Genomic DNA, 26,801 nt, shown 5'->3' with positions numbered 1-26,801 from the left:
ACCACACCACACGTGGGGGGGGGGGGGGGTGGGTTAGACAATGAGGGTTTTTCAGCCACCAGATCTCTGTACCTGATCAAAGACTATCAGTGCAGAAGGGGGGTCAGGTAGGTTTAAATCCTTTCCTTTGTAGGAAAAAAAAATATTTATTTTGTGATTTCTGCCTAAATATATACTGGGCTGCAGGATTCTGGCCAAAATGAGAATCACAATTTTTTTGTTGCTTAGAATAAAGATCACGATTCTTACGCCGTAAAATCTTTCACAAAAAAAACAAAAAAAAAACAGGCTAACTTTACTGGTTCGTTTTTTGTTTTTTTTAATTCATTAAAGTATTTTTTTCCCAAAAAAATGCATTTGAAAGACCGCTGCACAAATACAGTGTGACATAAAATATTGCAACAACCACCATTTTATTCTCTACTAAAAAAAAAATAATATATATATATATATATATATATATATATATATATATATAAAATGTTTTTAGGATTCTAAGTAATTTTCTAGCAAAAAAAAAAACTATTTTAACTTGAAACCAACAAATGTCAGAAAAAGGTTTAATGTTTAAATGGTTAAACCCTCATTTACATACCAAAGTGTATTCCTTTGACAAACTGTTACAATGTTTATACTTAAGTTCCACTGCTAAAGAATGTTCTGATTCTTGGCAGACTGCCCGTTATTTTATTTATTTTTTCTTCCTGTTTTTTGATGGCTGTGGCTTCAGCAGAGCAGAGAGAATTCTCTGCATAGAAAGAATTGGGAAATACTTTTTTCAAGATCGCAACAGGGGGAAAAATTGTGATAACAATTCTTAATGATTAATTGTGCAGCTCTACTGGGCAATGAAGAGCACTGGACAGGCACAATGTGCAATAACTCATGACCAGTAACTGTGAACGTTGGGTTACACGGCGCAAGTTTGGGTTGATTCATGCTAAAATGTCCAAAATTTCGAATTGTTGGTGCCTTTGCTATTCAATCGGCTTTTGCTGGAGGAGCCAGGTAGAAAAATTGTCAGACAGACAGTGCCTGCGTTCACTCGGATGCAGGCACTGTTTGGGTATTCTGTCAGCCGCCCGGTGCCAGCTGTCAGAATACAGTAACAGGCATTTCCTCCATCAATGCTGTTTGATATTGATGAATCTTTTTGTAGAAATCTGTGCATGCTTAAATCAGTGCTGGGCAGAATAACTACAGCAATCAAGGTAAACTTCTGATTGACTGACATAGGGCACTAGGGCTGCAACTTATGATTATTTTCATAATATTGTTTTTATTAATTGGAATAATGATGGGGCACTATTCCTCCCGGACCACCAATGATGGGGTACTATTTCACCCAGGAACACCAATGATGGGGCGCTATTCTTTCTGGGACCACCAATGATGGGGCACTGTCCCCCCTCCCCCTGCCAGAAACACCAGTGGGGCACTATCCCCCCCCCCCAGGAAATCCCAGGAAATCCAATGATGGGGCACTATTCCACCCATCCCCTGGAACACCAATGATGGGGCACCCCCCTCCAGAAATACTTAGGATCATGGGGCACTTGTCATAGAAATTAATGTACTATACTGACTGAGTTGTATAGGCATTAGCCACTACCTTATCACTTCGTAATGTGCAGCTCAGCTCTCATGGCTGCTTCTTGCCTCTCTGTGTCTATTCCCTCAAGGCAGCAGGGGGACGGGGCTGAGAATATCAGTGGGGAGCTGACGTCAGCGAGGAGGAAAGGCGCAGACGTGCCTGGTCATATACGGCGGCGCCGCCGCCTTGTACACAGGAGGATTCTAACAGACTGCCAGGGAGGAAGGTGCAGGCCAACTAATTGATAATGAAAATTGATAATGAAAATCGTTGACGATTTTCATTATCGAGTATTATCGATAGTATCGATTAACCATTTCAGCCCTACAGGGCACAGTGTAGCATGGCTCTTCTCACTATTAAAAAGTGGACATAATTCAATTGTGAGGGTATTTTATAACTTAGTTAATGTGAACCAATCAGAAATAAAGATAAAGAAAGCAGCACAGTGGCCTAGACCAGGGGTCTCCAAACTTTCGAAACAAAGGGCCGGTTTGCTGTCTTTCAGACGTAGGGGGCCGAACTGTGGTCATCAGGAGTGGAAAATGTCCAGGCATCAGTTAGAGTAAACAATGTCCCATCTTTGGTGTCATTGGTAGGAATTGTGTCCCATCATTGGTGTCATTGGCCCCCATCGTTGGTGTCATTGTGAGAAATAGTGCCCCATCATTGTTGTCAGTGCATGAAATAGTGCCCCATCATTGTCAGTGCATGAAATAGTGCCCCATCATTGTTGTCAGTGCATAAAATAACGCCCCATCATTGTTGTAAGTGCATGAAATAGTGCTTCAAGGGCCAGATAAAAACAAGCAAAGCGACGCATTTGACCCCTGGGCCGCAGTTTGTAGACCTGGCCTAGACACTACTGTATGCATGGAGTTTGCATGTTTGCTTGGTTTTCCTCTGGGCAGCCCAGATTTCCTTGTTGGTTAATTGGCTTCTCGCTAAATTGGCTCTAATATGTGTGTATAAATTGTCTATGCACAAGTGCTATCACATTCTGCATGCTAGCCCCCCGGCCCTAACCGTTAGAGAGGGTTGAAGTAAGACCTGGTGACCTACCATGTAAAAATATACCCCTTTTTAATGGAAAAAGGATTTTAAAGTGTCACTCCGCTTCTGTTGAGAAAACAATCTTGAGAAATCAAACTTTGTAGCAGATTACTACCTTTTAAAATCTGTTTGTTCTACCATGTTCTTTCTAGACCAATTCTTTATTAGAGGGTTATGTGTTTATTATGACCTCCTGGTACGGCTCTCAGTGTTTGAATGAGGAAAATTGCTGACATCCCTTTAGAAGTATTTAACCTCTAGAGAGAATTCCCCGGCAATATAAAATTTATACTGCAGAGGATGCCTAAAATTTCACTTTTACAGTAGTGCAAATGTCAGAGAAAATCAGCGAGCTAATCGCACAACTCAAAAATGACATTCCTGGCGGTGCATAGAACGCCTCCAAGTCGCCATACTGCATTTCATTTTTTTTACACAGTTTTATAAAATGGCGTTGGCTTCAGACTGATAATTTTACAATAAAGTATATGTGAACAAACTAGAACCACGGCAAATAGCAATACAGGAAGTGTTCATTGTAAACCGTAACTACGCATACTGCAGGGGTCTCAAACTGACAACCCTCCAGCTGTCCCATCATGCCTCTGCCAGTGGGAGTCATGCTTGTAACTGTCAGCCTTACAATGCTTCATGGGACTTGTAGTTTCGCAACAGCTGGAGTACCGCCAGTTTGAGAACCTAATGAAAAATAAGCTTCATGCACCTTCTGGAGTGTTATATGGCAATCACCTGACTGCACAGCCTTTATGATGCCCATTCTTACACATACTGGGGTGGGTACTTACTAAAGGGGTAACTTCCCAATATGAATTCCATAAGGGTGACACTGTTACAGAAGGTGCGCTTTGATTGGTGGATGGCTGCTAACCTGACCATGGGAGATACAGGAGCACCAGTACGCTGGCATGGAGTTATGTATCTCTGTAGAGGAGGCACTGAGGTGCAAACTGACCATACCCGCACAGATCTACTCCCTGGCCTGGAACTGGCAAGATCACTAGGTATTTCCGAGGAATGGACCAAGGCAAAAACAATCAGGTTAGATTTACATCAAGCCCTTTCCACCCAACCCCAATAAAGCAGACTGCATCTGAAAACCATAAACCAAAAACACTATTTAATTTTATTACATTTTTTTTATATTCAAAGCAAATTCCCCCATCCATCCATGTCCCCATGCTTTATTTTGTTGAGAAAGCTCTTTTTAAAGAACAACCCCTTAGCATTTCTAGCCATGGCCATCTTGAGTAAGGGCAAATGATTCTTGCAACATTTACTTCCTTAAATCCAGCTGCCCTTAGCTCAGGCATGCAGCTTTTCCTCTTCCTCTTTTCTTTCCTCCTCCTCTCCTGAAGACTCCTGGGATGTATGCCATAAGTTGCCTAGGCAAGAAACCAGGAAGTAACTGAAGAAATGTAAAAAAAGTAAAGTTTAAAACAAGTAAATATGATATACTTTCCTATCTATTTACTAATGCTAACAGCATGAGTATTAAAAATAATCAATGTTGATTGGGAGAGTGGAGTTTGATTTTTACAGGATCTTTATCATATCTCCCAACTTTTTGTGATGGAAATGAGGGACACCTATCAGCAAAAGTATGCAGACATAGGCCACACCCCTTGCCACACCCCCTCAAAGAATAATAGTACAGAAAATCAAGATTGTTTAAACCCACAAGTGCTTTTTTTTTAACATTACTATTCCTTTATATTGGCTTTTGGAATTTTACAAATGCAGTAATTTAGAAATCAGATGAAAGGTTTAGCGCTAGAAAACACTTTTTGGAAAAAAAGTGCATTTTCTATACAGCTATATAGATCAGACCAAAATAAGGGACAAATGAGGAGGAATGAGGTACAGAGGGACATTGCTCCAAATCAGGGACAGTCCCTCAAAATCAGGGACAGTTGGGAGCTATGCTTTATGCCCAGAGGGGGGAGTGACCTGAATGAATTGAGCTAAGGCTGCTTTTTCCTACTAATTACTCAGGCCAGGCGATGTGTATGGCAGCTGGGCTATTCCTATCTCTACAGCATGCTTTGGGTAAAAGCAAGGTCCATAAAGACATTGATGAGCGAGTTTGTGGTGGAGGAACTTGACTGGCTGCACAGATTCCTGAACCCAATAGAACACCCTTGGGATGAATTAGAGTGGAGACTGTGAGCCAGGCCTTCTCATCCAACATCAGTGCCTGACCTCACAAATGCGCTTCTGGAAGAATGGTCAAACATTCCCATAGACACACTCCTAAACCTTGTGGACAGCCTTCCCAGAAGATTTGAAGCTGTTATAGCTGCAAAGGGTGGGCCAATTCAATATTAAACCCTACAGACTCACGGGCCGTACAAACCTTCTGAATATCGTCTGAGGAAGAATCGTACGATTTTCGGATCGTGTGTACACTACTTTCCAGAGCCGATCACAACAGTTCATCCGATCTTATTCGATTTGGACAAGCATGAAAATTGTCCTCGTACGATACCAAATTGTACGATTTTCGTTTAGTTAGTATAGTTGTCGTCCGAAAATACAATACAAATACATTACAAAACATGACATCACTTCCGATTTTTTTCTCTGTCGTACAAGAATTTTCGGGAGTTTATTTACCTATTCAATTTCTACTTGTGATCAATAACCTCCCTGGCGGTATGATTATTTCAGATTTTTGATGCTGAAAGCGGTACAATGTTTTGCATGGAAATTTGGTGTTTTATATTGTAGTCCTGTAATTCTTAGGGATAATAAATTATAATATAATAAATAACTATAAATAATTATAACAAATAATAATATAATAAAAATAAAATGTATTCAATAATGTAATCAAATCAAAAACACAGAAATTTGCTCAGTTGCAGAATTGTCGCTGTCGTCACTTTCATTGTTTGATGACGGATTTCCTCACAAATCGCTATCGCTCAATTCTGCGAGTGATTCCAATTTATTATCGTTGTTTTATAGCTGGTCTAAAACATCTTTTGATGTAAAGGGACGGTTTTGGTTGCTATGGACAATCTCCAGTTTCCAGGCAGAAAGAACAGTATATATAATATAAAACTGCATGCAGGACACTGGGCAGACCACTAGGGGCAAAAGGGATGTGAAATGATTTGATACAGTAATGTAATCTGTAAGATTACAGTGTACTGTATGTATTGTGTATGTTTCACTTTTTGAATTTGGCGCCGCACTCCATCCCCGTGCATCGCAACGCTCACAGGGAACGGAGCCCGGCACTGTAATAGATCCGGAGGAGTACACGTATCGCACACACAGCGGGGAGACATCGCAGGATTCTGAAGACAAGGTAAGTAACTTTGCCTGGATCCTGCGATGCGATCCTGAGTGTGGCTCGGGGGTTACCGCTTTTGGTACTGAAAATCCACCCCAAACTCAGGATTACCACTAAGGAGGTTAAAGTGGAGGGCCACCCTAAAATAAAAAAATGCAATAATATTATTTAAAAATTTTTAACAAAAAACATTTGAATATTTTTTTTTTTAACTTACCAGAAACCCCTGTTTCTAGGCAGTCTTCCTAATCTGCCTCTTCTTATTCCGCAGCGCTTCCTCCTCTTTGGCGAGCTGTTCACAAAGCGCCACGCGACACATGCGCAGTAGGAAACGATCAGTGAAGCCACAAGGCTCCACTGCCTGTTTCCCTTTGTTAAGATGGAGGTGCCGGCAGCCGATCCAATGGATGGATTGGCCTCGTGGGGGGCCGACATCGCGGGCTCGTTGGACAGGTAAGTGTCCTTATTAAAAGTCAGCAGCTACAGTGTTTGTAGCTGCTGACTTTAAAAAAAAATCGTGGCCGGAACACCCCTTTAAGCTAAAAAGGTCATACGATCTGTCGTACGATATTCGGATTGTGTATACGGGCCTTAAGACTGGGATGTCATTACAGTTCATGTACGTGTAAAGGCAGGTGTCCCAATACTTTTGGCAACATAGCATATATACAATGAGAAGTCAGCTCCCATTAGCACACAGTAGGCCGAATCAGGAAAGCCATTTAGTCCAATTGATTTGTGTTTCTCCTGCTCTTTGGTAGTACATAAGCCCCGTGTGTCATGGAGTCAGTGATTGGAAGGTGCTCCTGGCTAGGAGGTTAAAGAATAGGCCTGTGCCTGTAATCAGCTGTCACATCCTCCCTGCGCCTGTCACAGAGCTCGCTTTCTAGGCACCATGATCACGTCCCCTGCTGGTCCTGAAGGGGTGAACAGTTCAGCAATGCCAGAAAGGATTAGGTTTGGATTATCTGAAAGAGAGAGTTGTGTTTTTTTTTTTTACCCCCCCCCCCCTTTAGCTTTTTCGGAAGAATACAGCATGTTCTCTCGGCTGAAGAGATTCCTGCATTCTTGATGAAAACATTTTGAGGGAGACGGGTCAGATGGAAGCCTGTGCCAGCCAGTCTTCTATTGCAGACATATTGGTGTAAACTAACCTAGTTCTTACCGTGTCCGCCCTCCCGCCCCTCTCCCTTCATGGGCATTTACAGACACTTGGGCCATTGCCAACTGTGAAGTTCACAGACTGTGAGTGCTGCTACCTTGTCCTTGTTTGAAATGTCAGGCCTGCACGCTCTCAGACTGTGCTGTCTTCACTGTTTGATTTCCATTTAACCAGTTCCACGTCATCCGTGTTGCTATGATCGTTTTTTTTATTTTTTATTCCTGCCTTCCCTTGTTCACAATCTAACATTAGTCAGGCAAAAGCTGGGCTTTTTTTTTTTTTTTACTAGGCTTTTCAGGTCATCAGTCTCATTAGGATTATCCAGCACTGTCGCTATGTTCCTGAACAGCAGGCCAGAGAATTTCCTCGCTCATGTGATCTAGGCTGTTGCTCATTTCATTGCGATTTAATTGCCTCCTAATGAATGGTAATTTATTTTTAACGACAATGTAGGCAGTGCTGTCTTACCGCAACCATATTCAAAGTAAAAGGGGCGCCCTATTTAAAGGAGAAAAAACTAGGGGTACAAAAACTGAACGTTTGGCATTATCATTATTAAGGTTGCACCGATACTAGTATCGGTATCAGTGCCGATATCGAGTATTTTCACAAGTATTGGTACCCCACTTTTAAGTACAGAATGAGGTTTATTTACTAAAGCTGGAAAGTGCAAAATCAGGCTCACTTCTGCATAGAAACCAATGAGCTCCTATCCCCAACTTGTTCCATTAATCTTTCGTAATAAAACCTGGAAGCTGATTGGTTTCTATGCAGAAGTGAGCCTGATTTTGCACTTTCCAACTTTAGTAAATAAACCCCATTGTGTGCTTAAAAGTGGGGTATGCCTGTACTTTGAGGCTCGGTTCTTTGAGCTGTCAATCTTAAAATTGGAGCTGTCAAAAAAAAGAAGAAAAAAGCAGCAGGCAATGTTTATTAACCACTTCAATACGAGGCATTTTCACCCCCTGCCTGCCCAGGCCAATTTTCAGTTTGCACCACTGTCCCACTTTAAATGACAATGCGACATTGTACCCAAATGACATTTTGATCATTTTGTTTCCCCCCCCCCCACAAATTGAGCTTTCTTTTGGTGGTATTTGATCGCCTCTGCGTTTTTTATTTTTTACGCTATAAACAAAAAAAGAGAGACAATTTTTTTAAAAAAAACACAATATTTATAACTTTTTGCTATAATAAATATCAATGAAAAAAAAAAAATACTATTTTTTTCCTCAGTTTAGGCCGATATGTATTCTTCTACATATTTTTGGTAAAAAAAAATTCACAATAAGCATATATTGATTGGTTTGTGCAAAAGTTATAGCGTCTACAAAATAGGGGATACATTTGTTATTTTTATTATTTTTAATTTTTATCATGACTGTGACATTACGGTGGACAGATCGGACATTTTTGACACTATTTTGGGACCACTGACACTTATAAAGCGATCTGCGCTATAAAATGCACTGATTACTGTATAAATGTGACTGGCAGGGAAGTGGTTAACACTAGGGTTGCGCTGAAGGGGTTAAATGTGTGTCCTAGGGAGTGATTCTAACTGTGGGGGGAGGGGACTGATGAGGGGAGGAGACGGATCGGTGTTCCTCTGTACAAGGTACATACAATCACTTCTCCTCTCCCCTGAAAGGACATGGATCTGTGTGTTTACACACACAGATCCACGTCCCTGCTCTGTAATGAGCAATCGCAGGTGCCCGGCGGACATTGCGGCCACCAGGCACACGCATCAGGACCCCAGTGATACGGCGAGCACGCAAGCTCTCCACAATGTCGGGAAGCCGAGGACATCATATGACGCCCATTTTACTATACGGCGGTAGGGAACCGGTTAACAACATTGCTCAGCCCCGAAACACTAAAATAAAAAGAAACATTGTTTCTTTTTGTATATTTCTGTTTCTTCATCTGCAGATCAAGGGGATGAACAAATGTTCCTCTGTTTAACCCCTTAATAACCCTTAATTTATTCTAATCAGCCTTAATTAGTTCCCTATTCTCCATTTAAAGCGGGAGTCCGCCGGGACTCTGCGTTTTTTTTTTTTTTTTTTTAAGTCAGCAGCTACAAATACTGCAGCTGCTGACTTTTAAAATAGTGACACTTACCTGTCCAGCGCGCCGGCGATGTCGGCACCCGAAGCCGATCTCTAGATCGGCACTCGAGTGCTGCCGCCGCCATCTTGGGTATGGGAATCAGGAAATGGAGCCTTTCGGCTTCATTTCCCGGTTCCCTACTGCGCATGCGCGAGCCGCGCTGCGCAATGAGCACGGTCCCCGCTGCCTCTGGGATCTGTGTGTTTCCCAGCAGGCAGCGGGGCACTTGCGGAAGGGGGCGGGCACTTGCGGAAAGGGGCGTAATGTACGCCCCTTTCCGCAGAGAGCTAGCCCGGAAGTGGGTGCAGTTACCTGGATTATCCAGGTAACTGCACCCCCCTCCCCCCTGAAAGGTGCCAATTGTGGCGCCGGAGGGGGGGAGGAATCCGATGAGCGGAAGGTCCATTTTAGGGTGGACCTCCGCTTTAATTATTATTTTCCTGCTTTTTTTTGTTTCTTTTGCTTTTTTGTTCACGTCTATTTTATAAACAATTAAAACTTTTTTTTTTTTTGTTTGCTTTGTTAGTGAATATTTTTACACATATATATTAACATATATTTACACATTTCACATTGAAAAAGCGCTAAATGAAAAAAAAATCTATTTATTTCATTTGTAAATAACTTTTCAATTCTTTGTATTATTGCTGACAGCTGAAGTTAAAACAAAACAGTTGCCGTAGGTATCGGTAATTGGTATCGGCGAGTACTAAAATAAAAAGTAACGGTGCTTGTACTTATTGTAACAAAAAAATGGTATCGGTGCATCCCTAATAATTATAGAACCTTAGATCTTGGTGAACTCAATTAAACTACAATGCAAGCTTGGTAAATATATACGTACAAGCTAAAAGCAAAAACATTTTACAGCAGAATCGCACAGGATTGTGGTCCGCATTCCTGTGTGATTCTTGTGCGTTCCCCTGCATTGCTTTTTGGAAGCCTGTTCATTTGAATGGTCTGCAAGTCCCACCGGACTGCACAAAATGTACTGCATGTACTGCTTTTGAAAAAACATGCCGTACCAAGTTGCATGGGTACTGCGATATCATGCCATTGGATGCCTGCAAATGCCCTGCGTTTGCGATCATCTGCATTTGGGGTGCCAATAATTTATTTTCACCTGTAGCAGATTGCAAAAGCAGTGCGTTGTGAAGGCAGTGCGGGAAACACATATGGAAGACGCCTTTCCCACACTGCGTTCTGGTGTGAACTGGCCCTAAAGGCAAAACTTTTTTTTAACCTGCCTGGCGGTATTCCCGAGTGTGGTTTGGGGTGAATTCTCATTACCAAAAGCGGTAACCCCGAGCCACACTCGGGATCACATTGCAGTATCCTGGGAAAGTTACTTACCTTGTCCCCAGGATCCTGCGATGTCCTCCCGCTGTGTCCTCCGCTCGATTTATCAGTTTTCCGGGCTCCGTTCCCTGCGAGCGTCGCAATGCACGGGGGCAGAGCCTGGCGCCAAATTCAAAAAAGTGAAAAAAAATAACATAAAGTACACTGTAATCTTACAGTTTACATTACTGTATCACATTATTTCACATCCCTTTTGTCCCTAATGCTTTGTCCAGTGCCGTGCATGCAGTTTTATATTATATATACTGTTCTTCTGCCTGGAAACTTGATGTTGTCCATAGCAACCAAAAAGCGCCGCTTTACATCAAAAGTGATTTTAGACCAGCTAGAAAACAGCGATAATAAATTAGAACACTTGCCGAATTGAGCGATAGTGATTTGTGGGGAAATTTCATCATCAGATACTGAAAGCGGCAACAGCGACAATTCTGCAACTGAGCAAATTTCAATGTTTTTGATTTGATTACATTATTGAATACATTTTATTATTATTTTATTATTATTTGTTATAATTATTTATAGTTATTGATTATATTATAATTTATGATTTCGTGTTCCAAACTTTATCATACACAGGATATCTACTAGACTCTTATTTGGACAGATTTAAGTGAGTTATTCCTAAGAATTACAGGCCTACAATATAAAACGCCAAATTTCCATGCGAAACATTGTACTGCTTTGAGACATAATCATACCGGCAGGGAGGTTAAAGTTGTCAGGTTTTTTAGCTGTCTCTGTCCCTGTAAGGCTCGGTTCACACTGGGCCGACTTGTCAGACGACGTAGTCCCTGACAAGTCGCGTTCCGTTCTATACAATGGAACCGTTCTAATAGGAACGACACAAGTCGCTCCGACTTAGAAAAAGGTTCCTGTACTCCTTTGGGGGCGACTTGCATTGACTTCTATACAGAAGTCATTTTGCAAGTCATTGCTGAAGTCGTATTCAGGTCGCTTGAGGCAGTAGCGCTGCAAGTCGTGCTGCCTCAGTGTGAACCGGGTCGCAGGATATTTTTTTGCAGCCTGTGACCCCAGATTTTCCACCACTTCTTGTCCCTATGACTTGAATACAAGAAATGAGGATGTGGTTTTCATTAGAACAAAAGACAACCTAAAGAAAAAAAAAAAATCACAAGTTCTAACCTTTGCTAACATTAGGGTTACGTTTACACTAGTCACACTTCAAAGCGCTCCCACTTCAGGGTGTAGCTGGTGTCCGCTGTGTAGCAGTGGTATTGAGGGGTGCCTGCCATTTTAGCTCATATTTAACAAGGAAAAGAGAAACAAATCAACATTATTGTGTGACTACAGCAAAACTATACTCTGGGCATTCCTGTGCGATTTACATTTGGTTAAGTGTGGTGCGATTTGTGCCCATTCTGTGTGAAGGGAGGTGTCTCCCTGCCCTCCAGTCACTCTGAAGAGTGTTAAATTCAGCTCCCTGCCCCCTGCTTTCTGCAAACTCAGACAAGCTGTATAAATGATGTACTTGTCATGGATTTAAATCAGAGTTCTGCTCTAATGGTACAAAACATTATATCATATGTCCAGCGAAATGCAGTATATAAGAGTCATTGTTATTGGGGTTTATGACAAAATAAGTTCCATTTCTTTTCAAGTAGATGTGCGGTATTGTATAAAGTGTGGAAAATGTTGTTACATTTTCAATGTTGTGATTTGTTGTGAGTTTGACAGTTACTGGGTCATGCAACACTGTACAGGCATACCCCACTTTTAAATACACAATGGGGGTTTATTTACTAAAGCTGGAAAGTGCAAAATCAGGCTCACTTCTGCATAGAAACCAATCAGCATCCAGGTTTTATTACCAAAGCTTAATTGAACAAGCTGGGGTTAGATGCTGATTGGTTTCTATGCAGAAGTGAGCCTGGTTTTGCACTTTCCAACTTTAGTTAATAAACCCCATTGTGTACTTAAAAGTGAGGTATGCATGTACCCTTTTCCCCCACCTTAAAAAAAACCTAAAAAAAAAACCAATCTCATAATCATTAGTGGTTAGCGGCACATTAACCTACCGCCGCCACCATCATATAAAATAAAAAGTCTCACAATCCAGAAAGTCCTCCAATGTGAATGGGCTGAATGTATGTTAAAACTTTACCCTTGTGATGGCTGTGATTGATTCACAATGATCATATGGTACCGAGCCACTGACAATGACAGCTCACATCACAACCATTCACAGGTGCACTATTTTTTGTTGTGTTTTTTTCTTTTTGCCCCAAACTGCATTTATTTTAACCATTTAATCAATTTGGGCTCTTTTATGATTTTGGTCTGCTCCTCCTTCTGTTTGGGTTATGTTTTCAGTGACTTTCTGGTCACCCAGTGGATGGTATCCCTGTTTGCAAGCGAACTGCCTAAGCAAAGCCAGTGGGCTATCCGACTGTGTTCTCTACTAATAATTATTGAAAGGGATGTATTAATGATGCACTTAGTGTGTCTTCTGAAGTGCCTTTTATAAAGGGCACTCTATGAATATATATTAACCTCCCCACTTTTTTTTTATTTTGCAGCGGGGGTTATTTACTAAAGGCAAATCCACTTTGCACTACAAGCGCAAACTACAAGAGCAAAGTGCACTTGAAATTGCACTGAAACTGCACTTGGAAGTAAAGTCGCTGTAGATCCGAGGGGGACATGCAAGGAAAATAAAAAAACAGCATTTTAGCTTGCACATGATCGGATGATATTATCAGCAGAGCTTCCCCTCATTTCAGATCTACCCCTCAGATTTACTGTGACTGCACTTCCAAGTGCACTTTCAGTGCAATTTCAAGTGCACTATGCACATGTAGTTTGCACTTGTGGTGCAAAGTGGATTTGCCTTTTGTAAATAACCCCCAATGTGGCAGTACGGAGGTGGTTAAATTACCTCCTTTACCTTGCACCTAAGGCCCCTTTCACACAGTACAGATTCTATTTTGAAATTCTCACAGAGCCCTTGGTGATTGGGTGGATGATACATCCATGTCCGATCAGTTTCTGTAGAGAGGACACAGACAGAGCACCCTCTGCTCTTTGGTCGTCCTAGAGTAAAATGGACTTTGCCTGTCCATTTACACCCAACTTCCCTCCGATCCGCCTAAACAGAAGAGAACGGATCCCCTTACATTTTATTTTTTTCAGCGGACCAGGTCAGACCCAGAGGTAGGCGGGTGTAAACGGACATATATCCGCTTACACCCGCCTGACCATAGGGGTGAATGAACCTTTCGATCAGGTCCACCTGAAAAACTGACAGGTAGATCTGATCAGGCCCGGCATATGAGAGGGTCCTAAGACCTCTTTCACACAGGGCGGACTCTGTTTTCATCAGCGGGGGATCTCTCCACTGATCAGAGCAGAGTGGGCAGATGACGGATCCTTGTCTACTCAGTTTATGCAGAGTGGGCACAGATAGAGCACGATCTGCTCTATGGGCGGCCAGGAGAAAATTGGACCTCGCTGTCTATTTCCACCCAACTGCCCTCCAATCTGATCCATCTAGATGGAGGAGGATGGATCCCCTACCATTTTTTTTTTTGGAGACCGGATTGGATCGGAGGTGTAAAAGGATACAAGTCTGTTTACATCTGCCAGTCCATAGGGGGGAATGGAACGTCCGCTCAGGCACGCCTGAAAAACTGATAGGCATGTCTAATCGGAAGGGCCGTGGGAAAGGGGTCTAATTGTGCAGGTAAGAATGCAGACTCGAAGCCTATGTATTTACTTTAGTACCAGTGCAGCCAAAACTGAGACTCAAGTCAACTTATAACCTGACTTGTGGTCAAACACCTACTTGTGCATAGTCATACTTGTGTGCCACATTATTAGTGAGTAAAGGGTTTTTGTCGTATGCAAATGGCACACTTTAAAGGAAAGCTATGCTGAGAAAATACGTAGATATCTATTGATGACCTACTAACCGTGCTTGTTTTTTTAGTTATCGTGCTATATGCTCAGGTGGCATTTTCTGTCACTCGCTGATTTGGAAATAATATACAAAAGCATTTTTGACTTCTCATGCTCTGAAAATTTTCAGTGAAGGAAAACCAGGTAAATATAATTTTCAGAGGAATGACCAGTAATGACCAAGTACTCCTTTCTCTATTCCAGTGGTGGCCTGTCCATAGGGGGCACATGGGCAGCACCCCCCCCCCCCCAAAGCTAGTCACAAAAAGAAATTGTCCTTTTAGTGCCTTGTGTTTGGGCACCGGACACATTGCACTATGGGAAGCGTGATGCCAATGCAATCACGTGATTGCAGACGAGGCGCTTCATTGTGGGGTTTTCTGCTGCTTTGTGGCGCTATGTAGTGCGCCTCTACACTCTCATAGGATCATTCTTCTTGCTGTGTTTGTGTTGCCGTAGGACGTGGGTGGTGCTTTCCCTCCCGACGTCACTTCCGGTTTCTCTGTGCCAGTGGGAAGTCGGCAGTGATGTTGCCACTGCTTGGATGGAATGCACGGCCCAAGTGGGGCCTATTTAAAGATCGATTGAAGATAGGGTTTCCACTTTTTCTTCAAGCTAAACCTGAATTTTTTTATTTTATTTTTAGTATACACTATAGGATAACAGACCTGGGACATCTCCTGGCTACAAGGAGAATACTAATATAGTGCCCCCTCACCCTCCTGTCAAGCCCTGTTCCGGACCAAATTCCTCTGTGAATAATGTGTCTGGGTTTCAGGGGGACTGAAACCTGGACACAAGATTCAAAACCTGGACTGTCCGGGTAAATCCTGGACAGGTGGCAACTCTAATTTAAGATGCTGCTGCTGGGAGAAAAGGTCAACTTGGAGAAGTGACAGATCGGAGGACATGCCAGGACACTGGACATTTAATTCCTCATCTTCATCACCCCCCCCCCGCCCCACTGACCATCGGATAATGAAGGGAAAGAAAGGTAGGTGCGGGCTGTGTAGAGGGGACAGAGAGTGTCTGTGCTGATAGACGGGGGGGGGGGGGGAGTTGTGTTGTCTGTGTGGACTAGGCATGAGCTGGGTGTGCGTTCGTCTCGAACACCGGCTGTTCGCTCGTTCGGCGAAACCAGAACTTTGTTGGCCTTTCGTGCCATATTTGTGTAGCACTCACGGCCCACAATTCACTGTGCCATCACAGTGCATTGCTGGCTGATGATTTGCCATGCATGCGCTGTGACCCGCATGCTTGGCCAATCACAGCGCCGGCAGCAAGGAGAGCCAAAACCCTTTTTAAGATAAGAACTTGCATATTAGCCTTCAAAATTAGCACTTTTGATTTTGAAAGTTCGAGTCCCATAGACTTTAATGGGGTTCTAAGGTTCGTACAAATTTTTGGTCCGTTCGAAGGTTCTGGTGCGAACCGAACCAGGGGGTGTTGGGCTCATCCCTAGTGTGGACATGTGTTTCCCATGCTGCTGTCAAAGTGAATGCTCTGCCTCTGTCACTGTGTATCCCGGGACTGCGATCATCAGGACCCCTCTCCCCATAAGACCCCCCTTTCCCCAGCAGCAGTGCATGGCTGAGCTCCTCACTTGTGGAATAAACAAACTTTCTGCTGCATGAGGGATGTCAGTAAGAGCACATGGGCTCTGCTCACCCACCATCCATCCATCCCAGGCTCCATCCCTGCCTCTTCCACCCAATGTCATGTGTATGTGCCACCAGCCCACACAGCTGGGAAAAGTCTTAGTTTGGAAATCAGGCTTGCATTCCTGAGGAGAATGGGGAAATAACTTTCAGGATGGATGTTTTGCTGATTCTGTTTAAGAAACAACCCTTGTTAGACATTCTATCATAGCTCCCATCTGTCCCTGATTTGGAGGGGCTGTCCCTATTTTGGAGCAATGTCCCTCTGTCCTTCATTCCTCCTCATTTGTCCCTCATTTTGGTCTGATCTATATAGTTGTATATAAAATTCACTTTTTATCTTTCAAAAAGTGTTTCCCATTGCCAAACATTTCATTCAATTTCTAAATTGCTGAACTTTCTAAATTTTAAAATCTAAAAAAAAATTAAAAATGTAAAATCTGCAGCTGTCTTTATAATAATACCCAGCGATCCTTCTGTGAAGGTCCATATTCAGGCACTTCTTGTTATAGTGGCAATGCTCTGTACCCCTCTGCCAATTGGTTGTGACCTGGTTTCACATACTTCTGGTGGAGACGGATGTGGCAACATCCATTGTGCAGAAATGTCCTGCCAACCAATGACATATAGCTGGTGTAGGGGGGTATGCATATAAATGGGAAGTGGCAGCTAAGAGGCTGCAGGAGATCAGAAGTGCTAAGATGCACAACTGCATGAGGAAAAAAAAAACATTTTCCAAATAAATAAAAAAATAGCTTTGGTTGCGGTAAACTGTGCTTTAGCAAGCTAAATGTCATTGTCATAGTAGTTAACATCTACCTTAAGTGTGTTAGGTATAGAGACAGGTAAGATAAGATGATATGCACATGGCCAATTAGAGCCATATACCACCCAGATCAGCATATGTCTGCAGCGGGCATGGCGAGGTTTTTGTGATCAGCCACAGATAGGAATCCATTTTTTGCTATTCAGCACTGCGTTGCTTTAACTGACAATTGCGCGGTTGTGCAACGATGTACACAAAGAAAATTGAGGTCCTTTTTTCCCACAAATAGAACTTTTCTTTTGGTGGTATTTATTTGTGCGCTTCCCCAAAAACAAAAAAATTGAGCACCAGCCACCACTGCTCTATTCAATGGGGTTTAATTGACCCTGCATCGCTCCATAAAAAAGACCTGTCACAATAGATTCCTATTACAAGGGATGGATGTTTACATAGGGAGTGACAAAAAATAAATAAAAATGTGAAGAAAAGTGTAAAAAAAAAAAAAAATTAAGTAAAATAAAAATAAATAAATATATATATATTTTTAAAACGCCCATGTCCCCGGTAGCCTTCGCTCAGAAGCGAAAGCACACGCAAGTCCCACCCACATATGTAAACGCTGTTTAAACCACACATGTGAGGTATTGCCGCATGCGTTAGACCTCCTCTGTAACTCTAAAACGTGTAAAAATGTTCAAAGCGTCGCCTATGGAGATTTTTAGGTACCAAAGTTTGGCTCCATTCCACGATTGTGCGCAGTTTTAAAGTGTCACATGTTGGGTATCTATTTACTCGGCGTAACATCACCTTTATACAAAAAAATTGGGCTAACTTTACTGTTTGGTTATTTTTTTTAATTCATGAAACCGTTTTCCCCCCAAAAAAAGGCTTTAGAAAAATGATTGCGCAAATACTGTGCAAGATAAAAAGTTGCAATGACTGCCATTTTATTCCCTAGGGTGTCTACTAAAAAAAAACATATATAATGTTTGGGGGTCTGAGTCATTTTCTAGCAAAAAAATGATGATTTTTACATGTAGGAGAGAAGTGCCAGTATAAGTCCGGTATGGAAGTGGTTAAAGATGTTTTAATTAACTTTACTTAATTTGTATTTTAATTCTAAAACATTTTGTAAAGCGTCAAGATATAGGGGGTTACCCTCTGAATGTGTTTTTTTTTTTTCTTGTATTTTATATTGGATTGCTTTCCAGTACAAACCCGTGCGTGCCAAGCCATTTTTTCATGCCTAGGTGCACAGAAAACTTCCGAATGAAAATCCACGTCTACGCCAGCTGGAAAAATCCAGCCTGTCTGTCCTTTGAAAAAGCTTTGCAAACCCATACACACGGAGGGCACCGCTCCAAGTCTACCAGTCAACCCAACTTTCCCTTAATTAAAGGACCCGAATGCCAATAAAATGGATTTTCAATATTTTCTTAACTGGACCTTTTAATGGAGAATATGTTTCACATACTGTACACTGTTTTGTGCAATACTTTGTGCATGCTATGACGCGGTCAGATTTTCTGACGGAAAATGTTTGACGGGAGATTTTTGTCGGAAATTCCGACTGTGCGTAGGCTTCATCGGACAGTTTCCTTGGAATTTGCGTCGCACAAAATTTGAGATCTGGTTCTCAAATTTTCCGACAACAAAATTTGTTGTCGGAAATTCTGATCGTGTGTACACATTTCAATTCGGAAGTACAAAGTTCTACGCATGCTCGGAATCAAGCAGAAGAGCTGCACTAGCAATGAAATTAAATCTTATTGGCCCATCGTACGTCACTGCGTTGTTGACGTTCGGAATTTCCAACAACATTGTGTGACCGTGTGTATGCAAGACAAGTATGAGCCAACATCCGTCGGAAAAAATCCCATGGATTTTGTTGTTGGAATGTCCGATCGCGTGTACTGTTCGGTTTTTGACATCTAGCTACCATAGTTGTCAAGGGTGTAACCTCCTTCTGAATTACATTCCATCATGGGATGGATATGTGTTGGAGTGTATCACAAGGTGATGCCCTAACATATGTTGCAGTTAGGGTTGTCACCTGTTAGAGCTGCACGATTAATCATTAAAAATCATTATTGCGATTTTTTTTCCCCCCCTTGCAATCTTGACAAAGTATTTCTCAATTCTTTCTATTCAGAGAATTCTCTCTGCTCTGCTGAAGCCAACAGCCGTCAAAAGAAAGGAAAAAAAAAAAAAAACGGGCAGTCTGCCAAGAATCACAACATTCTTTAAGTGGAACTTAAATATAAACATTGTAACGATTTGTCCTTTAGATCAAAGGAATACACTTTGGTGTGTAAATGAGGAAAGTTTAACCACTTAAAGAGGAGGTCCACCCTTAAATAAAAAAATACATAAAAATTCTACAAAAAATATATAAACGAAATTTAAAAAAGTTTTTACTTACCAGAAACCCCTGTTGCTAGGCAGTCTTCCTAATCTGCCTCTTCCTATTCTGCGGCGCTGTTCTGTCACTTCCCCCTCTTCGGTGAGCTGCCCCATTGTATTGTGGGACATGTGTGTGTCCCAGAAAACAACAGGGCCATTCACAAAGCGCTGCGCAACTCGCACATGCGCAGTAGAAAAAGGGCAGTTAGGATGGCAGCGCCGCCACCCGATCTGATGGACAGATCGACCTCGGGGGGCCGACATCACGGGCTTGCTGGACAGGAAAGTGCCCTTATTAAAAGTCAGCAGCTACAGTGTTTGTAGTTGATGATTAAAAAAAAACAAAAAAAACAAACAAAAAAAAAAAGGCTGGAACACCGCTTTAAGCACTAAACCTTTTTCTGACATTTGTTGGTTTCAAGTCACTTAGAACCCCCAAACATTATATATATATATATATATATATATATATATATATATATATATATATATATATATATATATAATATATATATATATATGTATATTAGTAGAGACCCTATAGAATAAAATGGTGGTTGTTGCAATATTTTATGTCATTTTATGTGTTTCCGCAGCAGTCGTTCAAATGCATGGTAATGTGAAAGATGTTATGGTGCGAGAATCACGATCTTCTAAGCAAAGAAAAATGTGATTCTCAATTTGGCCAGAATCGTGCAGCTCTACCACCTGTCTGGGATTTACCCAGACAGTTTGGGTTTTGAATCACGTGTTCGGGTTTCAGGCAGACTGAAACCTGGACATATTATACAGACTGGGCTGTGGCTCCCCAAGTAACTAAGATAGTCACACACAAGCAGGCGTGGCATCACTGGGGGGCAGAGTGATGATGTCAGCAATAGCAATTTGGCCACAAACGCTGTTCGCTGCAGCACGTTATGCGCACCACATGACTACTCTCCCTGGTGCACCCAAAGGTGTCCCAGGCTGCTAAAATGTTCGGGTTTGGCTTTAAGAAAAGGTGGCAACCCTAGTTGCAGTGCAGTCAAAGACTGGTGCATGCACTATTTTTCAGCAACAGATGTTGAGCTACGCTACAGTACATGTCAATTGGCAGATTGGTGTGCCATTCAGAATATATGCCAATGCATTTAACATGGGTTCTGGCAACACGTGCAGCATAGCATCAGCATAGTGTGAATTCGCTGAATGATGAAGGCGAGGATAGGGGTAGGAACAGTGCTGAATCCAAAATACTGGGTATAGGTTGGAACCACCAGATCTATTGGAGAAGTGAGCATTTTTACTTTGAGGCCTTCTTCGTAATGAAAGGGTACGTACATAGGGTTCAACAGTACAGAGCAGAAATTCGCCTGAAGATGCGCAAATTAATGGTGGCTATACACGCTTCAATTTTTGCAATCTAAACTATTTGTGATTTGATCACAACAAACAAATCTGCAAAGAATCGCATAGCCATAACTCCTCTTCCGACTGATTTAGACTCAATTTGGATCGGATTTGATCAAACTTGGTCGATCCACGGTCAAAAATTATCATTTGCTTTGAATTGATCGTCAGCAGTTAGATACATTTTCATGAGTACAATCACATTTTGATCAATCAGACAATGAACCTATATGGTGTAAACAAATAATTTATGATCGTAACTTGTGATCGTATCCTAGTTATCAACTGAAACCCACTTCCCTATGTGTGGCATATCATTTTAATGGTTTCCAACTAAAGGGTACATTTTTTACATTACTATTGGAAGGGATCAATTGGAAAATAAATCATCCATTTATTGAAGTGTGTATGGCCACCAGATCCCTCTCATGGTCAGGGAAATGTTTCCATTTGTTATATGCATGATTAAACATCAATCATCAGGGTGTAAAACAGGAAAAAAAATTAAAGCATAACTAAAGGCAGTTTTAGTTTTGAAAAGAGTGAAGTGGGATTAGAACACCTATCTGTTTTTATTGCGGTCTGTGCCCCCTGTTAAGGAGATTCACTGTCTCTGTTTGTTCTGTCTACCATTATCATTGAAAGTGAAAGTAAAAGAAAAGCCCTAATTTTGGGTGGTCCCCAGAAAAAAAAATGGGGGGGGGGGGAATCTTTCAATGGGGACACTAGTTCTGATGACCTGGGGGTCCGAATAGAATTCACTTAATTTACAGGAATTTTCTCTCGCATCCTGTTTGGCAATGGAACAGGAAATTAAGGGAAATCTCTTCAATGGGACATGCATAGTAAAAAGAAAAAGAAAAATCTGACAGGGTTTGTAACCCTTCCTTACTCTATCCAAAAAAAAAAAAAGTTTGTGAATAGTTCTTACTTTAAGATATAAAAACAGCAACACATCGACAACATTTACATTTAGATTACGGCCCCTTTCATACTGGGGCGCTTTGCAGGTGCTACAGCACTAAAAATAGCGCCTGCAAAGCCAAAGGCTTTCACACTGGAGCGGGCTGGCAGAGTAGTAAAAAAAGTTGCATCTTTGGAGCGGGGAAGGAGCGGTGCCCATTGAAATCAATGGGGCAGCGCGGCTATACCGCCAGCATAGCGCTGCTGCAGCAGCGCTTTGCGGCGGTTTTAACCCTTTCTCGGCTGCTAGCGGGGGGGGGGGGGGTAAAAGCGCCCCGCTAATGGCTGAATATCGCAGTGAAATTGGCAGTAAAGTCACTCACCAGTTTTAGTAAATCTCCCCCGTAATGCCTGAACATGCGTCCTAGTTACCTAGATCTGTATATTATGTGTATATTTTACATCTCTATAATGTTTTTCAATTTTATACATTTTGTTACATTTACTTTCTCGTTTTAACTGAAGTGTATTAGGCCAGCACACATATACCGAATATCGGACAGCATTGGCTGGTTCAATAGAAACTGTCTGTTTAGCGCCATTGCACAAGTGTGCGCAATTTTAAAGCATGACATGTTAGTTATCAATTTACTCAGTGTAACATCATCTTTCACATCATACAAAAAAAATCGGGCTAACATTTTTTTCTTTTGTTTTTCTTTATTTCTTTCCGAAAAAATGTGTTTGAAAACCGCTACTACAGTGATCTCCAGCAACTTCCAGGTCCCAAAACACATCACCGCCTGCCTCTTCATTTGTCCAATCAGAGAACATTTTATATTCATTGAGAAAATGTAGCGTTCCCAGAAAGGCAACCATACCGAAAAAGCAACCTCTTGTGTTAAAGTAGAACTATGGGCAAAACTTTTTTTTTTTTCATTTTGGATAGAGCATGGCAGGGTTGTCTGATTTTTTTTTTTTTCACCATCTCTGTCCCATTGCGGAGATTTCCCTTCATTTCCGGTCCCATAGCTAAACAGGAGGTGAGAAGAAATCCCTGCAAATTAAAGGAATTTCTTGGGGACCCCAGGCCATTAGTGTCCCTATTGGAAGATTTCCCCTCTATTACTTTACTGGGGACAACCCAAAATGTGTGTTTTTCTTTTACTTTCACTTTCAATGATAATAGTAAATAGGACAAATAGAGAGGGCAAATCTCCTTAATGGGGGTCCAGATGGCAATAAAAATTGACAGAGGCTCTAATCCCTCTCCACTCTGCCCAAAACAAAAAAAAAAGTTTAGTTATACTTTAAGTAAACAGCAGGACAGCTGATCGGCATGGGACCCAGATACTAGCGGAGATCACTGTATTAAATAAATATAAATAGCCATACCTAAATGTCAGCTTTAACTGCTTTTAATGAATTTATAACTGAAATAAGGATTTTTTTTTATCTGCCGGGAGTTCAGTTTAAGTATATAATATGCATTGTCACATGCTGCTGATCAAAACTTTTTTTTTATTTTTTTATGTGGAGTAGCTGAAAGAGCCACAGGGTATATACACAATAAGTTAACTATATCCTCAGCCTATATGACGCCTACAAGGCCTGGCAGCCTAAACAGCCTAGGCCCTGAAGGTAAATATGTGACTGTGAATCCCCCTCACCACAGCTATGTGTTTTTATACAGAAAAATGATTTTCCAGTTACCAGGGATAAAATATAAATATAAAAATTTGTTTACAGGACAGAAATTGCATCAGTGGTGTAATTTTGGGCATCACTTGGGGATAAGAAGATCTCTTTGGTAAGCTGCTGCTTTTTAATAAAAGGTGGTAGCCAGGAATTGACGTTTTAAGATGCCCTACAAAATCTTGGCTGTGCTTCCCTGTCTATAACCACATTGAATTTTACGCATAGGCCTATGTTTATTTGTCATGTAGAATTAACACGTTAGAGCCTTGCGTTCATCAGTTGTAGAGAAAACGCATATAGGCTAATTTGGAAAGTGGCAAAGATACTGTTCTTTATAATGGTTCCCTCTTCCCTCCTCTGTTGGCCTTCTCTTTGGTTTGATGTATAGACCTCTATAAATAAATGTACAATTTAAAGCCCAATTGCAGCCAAAACTTTTTGTTTTGTTTTGCATAGTGTCAAAAAGGGATAGAGTCCCTGTTGGGTTTTTATTGTCATCTGTTTCCCTATTATTTTTTTCTTTGTAGCCTGAAGATTGAGATTTGTTGTTTGATCATGCTGTTATAACCAGATCTGGTTTTAGACAAAATGGGGCCCTCTATGAAAATACAAAATGGGGGCCCCATATGACAGCATCTCCGCTTCCTTCACCTGCTGCCTTTTTGCCAGCTGGGTTACTGAAGAGATTAAAGGCCTTGGGGATTTGCCCAGTTTATTTCCCAATGCCTCCCAACTCCATAACTCCTCTCTGAATAAAGTCCATGAGCCTCAACACTGTCTTAAATATATGCCTGAACATTTCCAGGCCTCTCTGTACTTAAACCGGTGCATGCAATAGGCAAGATGTATATCAGACAACTGAAGGAAACCTTTGATAATTATATTTAATAGGTAGTACAAAATGCAATGACAGATTGTATATTAAATGTGTATCTAATGACACCTGTCTATGAAGAGATGTCCCCTTACTTTGGAGAGGCTCCCTCTAACTTCCTGTTGTGTCCTTGGGACAGGAAGTGATGTCAAATTTCTTCAATAGAGAATAGGCTGACAACAATAAACTGACAAGAGTTAACTTATTTGACCTCACGCAATAAAAAAAAAAGTATGGGCATTAGACATACATGAATTCTATAGACATGAAAGTTCTAAAGGGGATTCCTCGAAACAGTGCCGCTATTCTGTACATTGTGCTAGCCATGCAGTAAATCGACATAATTCTGTTATTGCTGGTTCTTAGTGAACTTGGATTTGTAGGATTAGAACTGCAGCCATTTATTTTTCTAAGAAACATGGCATCACCACGCTACAGTGTCTCTCAGTTTTCTCATATTGGTTCTACAGATTAAAGTGCCATTATGAGTTTGTAGTAACACAGTGGCTATAGGGAACTGTCTCGAGGATATGGCTTGGTCAATGAAATAACCTTTCCAATCTCGGTTCTAATACCACGCACTGCCTGCCTCGAAAAGTTGTGTTAGTCAGTACATCCTTCCAAAGTGTCAGGTTTACTGTATCGTGATGTGGCAGTATATTAAGGTCTGGATATATGAAGTGGTTTTAAGGTATCTTGGGAACCATAGCTATCGTTGATTCTCATGATTTCAGTGGCTATATTAGACAGTGATTAGCTATTTACAGTAAATGTCCAACTATAACATTTCCTCCAAGAAAACCTGGTATTCAGCAAGTGTGGATGACACTGGGAGCCAAAGTCCTGTAATTCAATATGCACCAGATAGATGCTGTTTAGATTAGCGAGTTGTATTGTAAGGCAAGCTTCGTGTTATTAGAAGCAGAGCTGCTGATGGTTTTTACAGATTGTATGTGCAATCACATAATACTCATCCCCAGCTTAGTGTAAAACAAAATATATATTACCTAGGGTTTCACTAAAATGATGTGGAATACATGTTTATGGAAGTTTTCATCATTGTCCAGTAGAGTGTTGTTCCCTTGTTCATACATATGAAGGTCAAAGATGCTACGAATTAGTATAATCAGGGCTGGATTTCCACCACTGGAGCCTGTAGGCAAAATTTTTTGGCAACCAGAAGCAAAACCCCTCTGTAAGGGTTAACTCCTTTTTTTATCATTTTAAATTGCTGAGATGTAAAATTATACTGGATGGTTCTTCATTTATAAAACTTGTCCTTTGCCGTGTTCTATTTGTTCCCCTCGGCACTCGTCCTGTAATCTGGATTCCTTTCCCTTGCAGAGATCTGTGGAGCCCCTCATGCATGTGTGCTGGCCCTTCTCACTTGGTACCAGGGCTGTTTTGATTTAAATCAAGTCGATTTAAATCGCGATTTAAATCACTAGTAGAAAGGCTTGATTTAACCTCCCTGGTGGTATGATTATTTCAGATTTTTGCTACTCAAAGCGGTACAATTTTTTCCATGGAAATTTGGCGTTTTATATTGTAGACCTGTAATTCTTAGCCCCTGTACACACGGTCGGAGATTTCCACAACCAAATCCGTCGGATTTTGCCCGTCGGATTTTGTCCGTCGGATCTTGTCCGAAACTGTTGTATACACACGGTCGGACAAAGTTGGCGAAAAAATCCGATCTTTCAGAACGTGATGACATAATTTCGTTACGATGGGACTACATTCAGGCTAGTAGCTAATAGCTTTGTTGTAGGAATTTGATCTGAGCATGCGTGGCACTTGGTCCGATCAAAATTCTCTACACATGACCGGAGTATGTCCGATCGGCCCAGTTGATCGGGAAATATTTCCAACATGTTGGAAAATTGGGTCCGACGGATATTCCGACGGAATCAGTCCGATGCATACCACACACAGTCGGATTATCCAACGTCACGGTCCGATAGGACACATTCTGACAGATTCTCCGACCGTGTGTACAAGGGCTTAGGAATAACTTAAATCTGTCCAAACCAGAGTCAAGTAGACATCCCGGGTATGATAAAATTTGAAACACAAAATCATAAATTATAATATAATAAATAACTATAAATAATTATAACAAATAATAATATAATAATAAAAATTATTCAATAATGTAATCAAATCAAAAACACTGAAATTTGCTCAGTTGCAGAATTGTCGCTGTCATTGCTTTCAGTGTTTGATGGCGAATTTCCCAACAAATCACTATTGCTCAATTCTGCAAGTGATTCTAATTTTTTATCACTGTTTTCTAGCTGGTCTAAAACCGTTTTTGATGTAAAGGGACGGTTTTGGTTGCTATGGACAATCTCCAGTTTCCAGGCAGAAAGAACAGTATATATAATATAAAACTGCACACAGGGCACTGGACAAACCACTAGGGACAAAAGGGATGTGAAATAATGTGATACGGTAATGTAATCTGTAAGATTACAGTGTACTGTATGTATTGTGTATGTTTCACTTTTTGAATTTGGCTCCAGGCTCCGTCCCCGTGCATCGCAACGCTCACAGGGAACGGAGCTTGGCAGTATGATACATCGAACAGAGA

At 41.4% G+C, this 26,801-nt stretch overlaps 1 protein-coding gene and 1 long non-coding RNA gene across 3 annotated transcripts in view; one reads left to right on the top strand and one right to left on the bottom strand.

Moving 5' to 3' along the window:
* The window catches only part of THRB (thyroid hormone receptor beta), a 649,445-nt gene that overhangs the window by 3,341 nt on the left and 619,303 nt on the right, over positions 1 to 26,801 (top strand). The window lies entirely within an intron of this gene.
* Positions 3,769 to 7,149, bottom strand: LOC143998228 (uncharacterized). Its single transcript, XR_013277792.1, has 2 exons — positions 6,184 to 7,149; positions 3,769 to 4,073 (listed from the first exon to the last, which is right to left on the bottom strand). It is a non-coding gene; the product is annotated as an uncharacterized LOC143998228 (long non-coding RNA).

This window comes from Lithobates pipiens, unplaced genomic scaffold, assembly GCF_037356315.1.
Source record: "Lithobates pipiens isolate NorthernLeopardFrog02 unplaced genomic scaffold, aLitPip1_a1.2 Scaffold_19, whole genome shotgun sequence".
NCBI lineage: Eukaryota > Metazoa > Chordata > Amphibia > Anura > Ranidae > Lithobates > Lithobates pipiens.
Note: the sequence above shows the minus strand (reverse complement) of the source record. Positions and strands in the feature narration are given on the sequence as shown.